The sequence below is a fragment of the Zosterops lateralis genome (genome assembly GCF_965231275.1).
Source record: "Zosterops lateralis genome assembly, chromosome: 5".
NCBI classification, from domain to species: Eukaryota; Metazoa; Chordata; class Aves; order Passeriformes; family Zosteropidae; genus Zosterops; species Zosterops lateralis.
In genome coordinates, this window is record NC_139766.1 from 67,407,817 (window position 1) to 67,413,285 (window position 5,469).

At 37.3% G+C, this 5,469-nt stretch overlaps 1 long non-coding RNA gene across 1 annotated transcript; it reads right to left on the bottom strand.

The window, feature by feature from the left end:
- Nucleotides 1-532: 532 nt before the first annotated feature.
- Nucleotides 533-3,442, bottom strand: LOC310909602. The gene is made up of 3 exons (XR_014590114.1): nt 3,222-3,442; nt 2,237-2,326; nt 533-1,087 (listed from the first exon to the last, which is right to left on the bottom strand). It is a non-coding gene; the product is annotated as an uncharacterized lncRNA (long non-coding RNA).
- Between the last annotated feature and the right edge of the window lie 2,027 nt (nt 3,443-5,469).

Genomic DNA, 5,469 nt, shown 5'->3' on the forward strand with positions numbered 1-5,469 from the left:
CAACATCAGCATATGGGAGTGCTTCTTTTATCCCCAGGATGGAGGCGTTCATCTTCCTGTTAGAGTACCTCCTTTGTTTTTTCCTGCAAACCATTAAGAGTATTGACAAACTAGTGAGGTTTTATCAGAAAGGGTTGTTTTGGTTTGGAGGCGGGTTTTATTTTGTTTTGGTTTTGTTTTAATATTAAATATCTCAGGGACGCATTGATTTTTATTTATCAGGGAAAAAAGATTCTTCTAACAAAAAACTATAATCAAGCAATCAATTCCAATTACCTTATTAAAAAAACCTCCTAAAAGTTACAAGAATAGGAATGCCAAATAATCTAGTTTTGTGCAACCTTTTGTCTACTTTTTAATATTTAACACAGGCTCCTTCCAAGATAAGTCTAATGCTTGCTGTAAAATTAAACTGCAAGGGGTAAATTCTCCTTTCATTGATATGCCAACCCCAACAGATATAAGAATAGGCTGTGTTGTTCCCTTCTGAGGCACATGGGTCTGAATCCTACAACTAGTGTTGCTCTTTTATATTCTGCTTCCATTTGCTTTTTGCTCCTGGCAGATAAGCTGAGCACTATTAATATGAATTTCCTTGCATAAATATGTTAATATGCTATGGCTGAATGCAGATAAGTAAGGAGCTGGAATGAAAGAAAAAAATGTCCTCTCCCCATCCAGAGTTTTCAGCCATGCTCTGATTTTTTTTTTTTTTTTGCCTTCTCTTTCCAAGCACTTTAAGATTTCAACTTTCCAAAAAGACAAAAAAAAAAAAAAAAAAAAAAAAAAAGACCCCTGAAGAAAAGCCAAAAAAACATAAAATGAGGAAGAAAAGCCCCACCTGCAGCAGAACCGGTGCCAGTATCATCTGTGCAGTGCAGCCATCACAGACTTCCTTTCTGGAGCAGGAGTGAGCCCAGGTGTTATTACTCCACTGGGTGCTATCTGTATTTAAGTAACTCTTTCTCCTTTGAAACCCCATTTTTCAGCAGTGTCACTTCACTATTGCTCTTCTGTGAGTTGTATGCTGTGATTTTGTTTTCATGCATTATTTTATTCATGTATTCATAGTTATATACATGATTACCTAGGAAAATTCAAGGAGAAATAGACACAGTTCTAAACTCCTAAAGAAAACAAACAACAAACAAACAAAAAAAATTACGGTTCATTTTGCTTTTTTTTTCAGGGAAATATGCTCAATATCTGAATCTTAGTTACTGTTACTTGGGGAGAATATTGTAAATTTTTTTAAGTAAATTCCCTTAATCTACCTTCATTTCCAAAAAATGTCATACATACCTATATATAGAATCAGACACTTTAACATTCTAATAGGCATTTGAAACAACCTTTGAATCAGTTAATTAGATTGCATGCCTCAACGTTGTAATGAGGTCACAGAAACTAATTTGATGACCTTTGTTATAAATAGCTATTAATTAATGTATAATTAATCTTCATATTCATAGGAGACGTTGCATGCGACTTGTACATGAAAACAAAATTAGAAGACATCATACTCATGTTATATGTGATTGTTGATTAAATGGTTATCATATTTAAATGACTCCCAAATTATCATGCAGATGAGCAATGAAGGTAATCAGATAACAACAATTTGCTCAGCATTAGAGTTTGTTCAGTGTGTGACGACAAGCTAAACCATTAAGCAGCTGTTTCAACATGAGGCAACTCACCAACACTCCCTAAAATAGCATCCCTTGCTTTACAAAACCAGGATCCTGCTACTGATAAAGCTTGGATTTCATAAAGGAGAAAAGAAGAAATAACCACAAGCAAGGACAATACCAGGATTATCAGAGATGATGTGTTTTTTCCCTCCACTTTTTTGGCTAAAGTGGAGGGAAAAAAGCTTCATTTCACCATTAATTTATCTGCAAAACCTTTCTCCAAGCTTTGGTGGAGACACCGAATTGCCCTGTACTCATCTCCATGCCCTCAATCCCTCCTCCCCGGCACAGTGGGAAGAACAAATATTAGCAGAGCTTAATGGTCAGGTCAGTTGCAAGCTCTGAAAGTGTGGATTTAAAATGTGGGATGAATTCAGCAAAATTACTTTAAACGTAATGTTATTAATGAAGGAAATTACCTACTTTCCTGCTCCATAGATGAGGGGATAACTCATTAATGAGCAATAATAGATTAGGACTTAATAGGGAGAGCTACCAAGCTAAATTCTAGGGCTCTGTTGGTACTCCTATGTAAGATTTACCTTAGACAGTAGCAAATCCTGTCCTAAAAAATTCACCCATGGAGTATGGCTGCACTGCCAAGCCTTTCATTTCCACTGCTTTGGCATAAGCTGCAGAAAAAAATCATAACCCAAGTAATCATTTCTGCATGGTCATAAGAAATTATTTTTAAAAATACTAAACGCTGAGACTTGATCACTTCTAGGAAATGGCTGTAAAAGTAGCGCCTTATTGTTTCCAAATGATTTCCAGATCAAAACTGTTCGATTTTCAAATTTAAGGCTTCAGTCTGCAAGCATTTATAAGTAGCAGTTTTCTTCTTGTCAATAGCTGTATTGAACTCATGTTCTGAGTTCAGAAAATGAACCACGTCCCCTCAGTGTCACAAACTCTCAGGCTCGGATTGTTCCCTGTCTCACATTACACCAATTACAGAGCTGGACTTTCATTAGCACTAGGGCTAATTAAAAGACATGGGATCCAAACTATTCTGACAGAACATTGGCCACTTGACAAAATTAATATTTTTGGTGAGAATGCTTTCCAGACAGCATTCTTTCTGCAAAAGAAATGTTCCCCTTTCGTCTTCCCTCCCACAATTTTTAGGACATGCACAGGCACACACCCCCGTAACTTGGAGGCAGAGATGCCACCACACATTTCTTGTCCTGTTTGCATTGAAATGCCTGTGCCACTTCCATGTTCTGCATTCAAATATCCGTCAAATCAGAGGGGAGATGAGGATGCTTCAACAGGAAACAACACCCAGGCAGAAATCCAGGGTTTAAAAATGAAATAAATTAAGAATTAGCAGATTCCTGTTCTTCATTTCCCATAAAATACTGACACAGCTTTCTGGGTCTATTTTTTGGGATAACTGAAAGCATTTGGGTTTCTGAGGAGTTAAATATTTCTTTTTTTTTTTTTTAAATGTCCCTCTGTTTTTGATTAGATATCTTTCAATATTTTACTGTAATTGATAAATTAGATGAAAAAAGGACTTACTCAAGCATAACTATTGCCCTGGAAGGTAGAAATACAAAACTGCTTTTAAATACTGCCAGGTTCTCTGATCTCCTACAGAAAAAAAAAATTAAAACAGAGTAAAAATTTAAAATACTGAGTTTGCAGTCAAGATTAATGTTCAACAATGTCCCCCTTCAATTTATGTTGAACATTTATTTTTAAAAAAACCCTTAACATTTATTGCAATATAAAATAATAATTTTCCTTTGGTTTTGAATAGAAATAACAATGAGACCAATAAAGCTAAGTCTATTGATATTCCACTGCCAACACAGGTAAAATACATATATTTGAAGAGAGACATTAAACTTGGATGTGGGCTAGGATTTTCTCTCTTTGAGTTTCCTGGATGAAAGGCACTGTATGGTTAATAAGTGTTGGGGCTGTGATCTATTCTTAATACTCCTGGAAGGGCAGACATGTTTGGAAATTCCACTGCTGTTTTTAAAAAGAGGGAATCCAAAAGTTCCCACTAAGGCTGTGCTGCTGGCTGGTGAAGGCAGGATTGCCCACAGATTGTTACAACTGGCGTGTTAAATTCAGCCCATGATTTATTTCAGAGCTGCCTGCAAAGCAGGTGGATAGGAAAGGGCAATGGTGGGAAATCCTGGTTCATTCCCCTCTCCTGAGTGTGAAGATTATGGGAATGAGACGAAAAGTGGAGGATTCTGACAGTAATTCTCTTATTTGCACAGTGAGTCTCAAGTCCAGTGTCTCACAGTGCAGTCTCAGCTCTCACTCATCCCTTACCTGCTCTTTATTTATTCAGTTCCTGAAGTTAATTTTCTTATTAATGTGAAAGGATACAATTTAGAAAGTGTAATTTAATCTGCATCTGTCCCTCTTTACAGTCCCCAGTGCTGGAGAGAGAAACAAAGACCTACCTGAATGCACTGTTGATTCTGTATTAAATAACCTGTTGTATGACCCTAGTGCTAAAACTTTGCTTTTGTGCTGTAAAATATTAATGATTAATAACCAAGTGACACTCTGGAGGATACCACCAACTCTGGTTGCCATAGCCAACACACAAACAGAGAGACATATGAATATAAACTATTATAATAAACCAGTTATAATAACGTGCAGCCACTCTGAAGGATAAGGAGGATAAGAGAGGGGAGAGGACAATTTTCCTTTGGTGGATGGGTACAAGGAAGGCAGCCACATGTTGTCAATAATCCCTTATGTACTGCTTTCCTGAAAGCAGTGTCCTCTGGTACCCTGCTCCAGTGACCAGGCATCCAAAGGTTGCAGGGTAAAGTGGCATTTTGGGATAATACTCTGAACCACCATCAGATTGGAGATAGGCTTGGTTTGCTCCAGGCTGCAACTGTTGAAGTTAAATTCCTTCATGAAAAATTAACCCCCCAAAATGCAAATTGCTATTGCAAGCTTACTGAATTTTGGAAATGGGAAAGCAGGGATGCTCAGCCAGGCTTGGCATTGATACTTCTCCAAGCAAGAAACAAATAAAACCCCACAAAACCAGGAACCAAAACCCACAAAACCTTCACTAAAGTGGCATAAAGCAGATATAAAACCACTTAAAAAACCCTTTCTGTATATTGATTTCATGGTCTGGATACCCTTCTTTCATCCTGAATCTCTTCCAGGAGGAGTCCCAAGCCTGCAATTTTTCCCCCTCCACATTGTGGTGTCTGGGATGCAGTCAGGGGATGCCAGAGTTGGACAATCAAGGGAGCGGAGTCTTAGGATGCTGCATAGATAAAGCAGACCAGAATTCAGTTTTTATTCTAACACAGGTATCACCTTCCTTAAAAGAGAAAAAAAATTCAAATATCACTAAATAGTGCAGGTACAAACAAGAAAAAAAGCTTATCCACTCTTTTTCCACAATTTGTGTACTCAGCTTTCTTGAAAGTGTCTCCATAGTGTGGCATTTTTCACTGTTAGATATGTTGGTGTTACCATTTAATTCATTACCCAAGGGCCCGAAGTGTAAAATACAATTTTCCTACTTGGATTCCAACCATACCTGCCATGCATAATAAAAGCCACACATTCATTTCGCAAAAAATAAATTTAATTCCTTTTGGGGGCACGCTTTTATAGATGGCTGAATCTGCAGTGCTTCTGATTAGACTAGAATAGAACAGGAGAAGAGGGAAAAGAAAGGGAAAAAAAAATTGTCCCTGTGGATGTTTGTTCACAGTGTTACAAAATGCTTCTGGGAAGGAGGATTCTTTAAATAGAGCGTTACTTG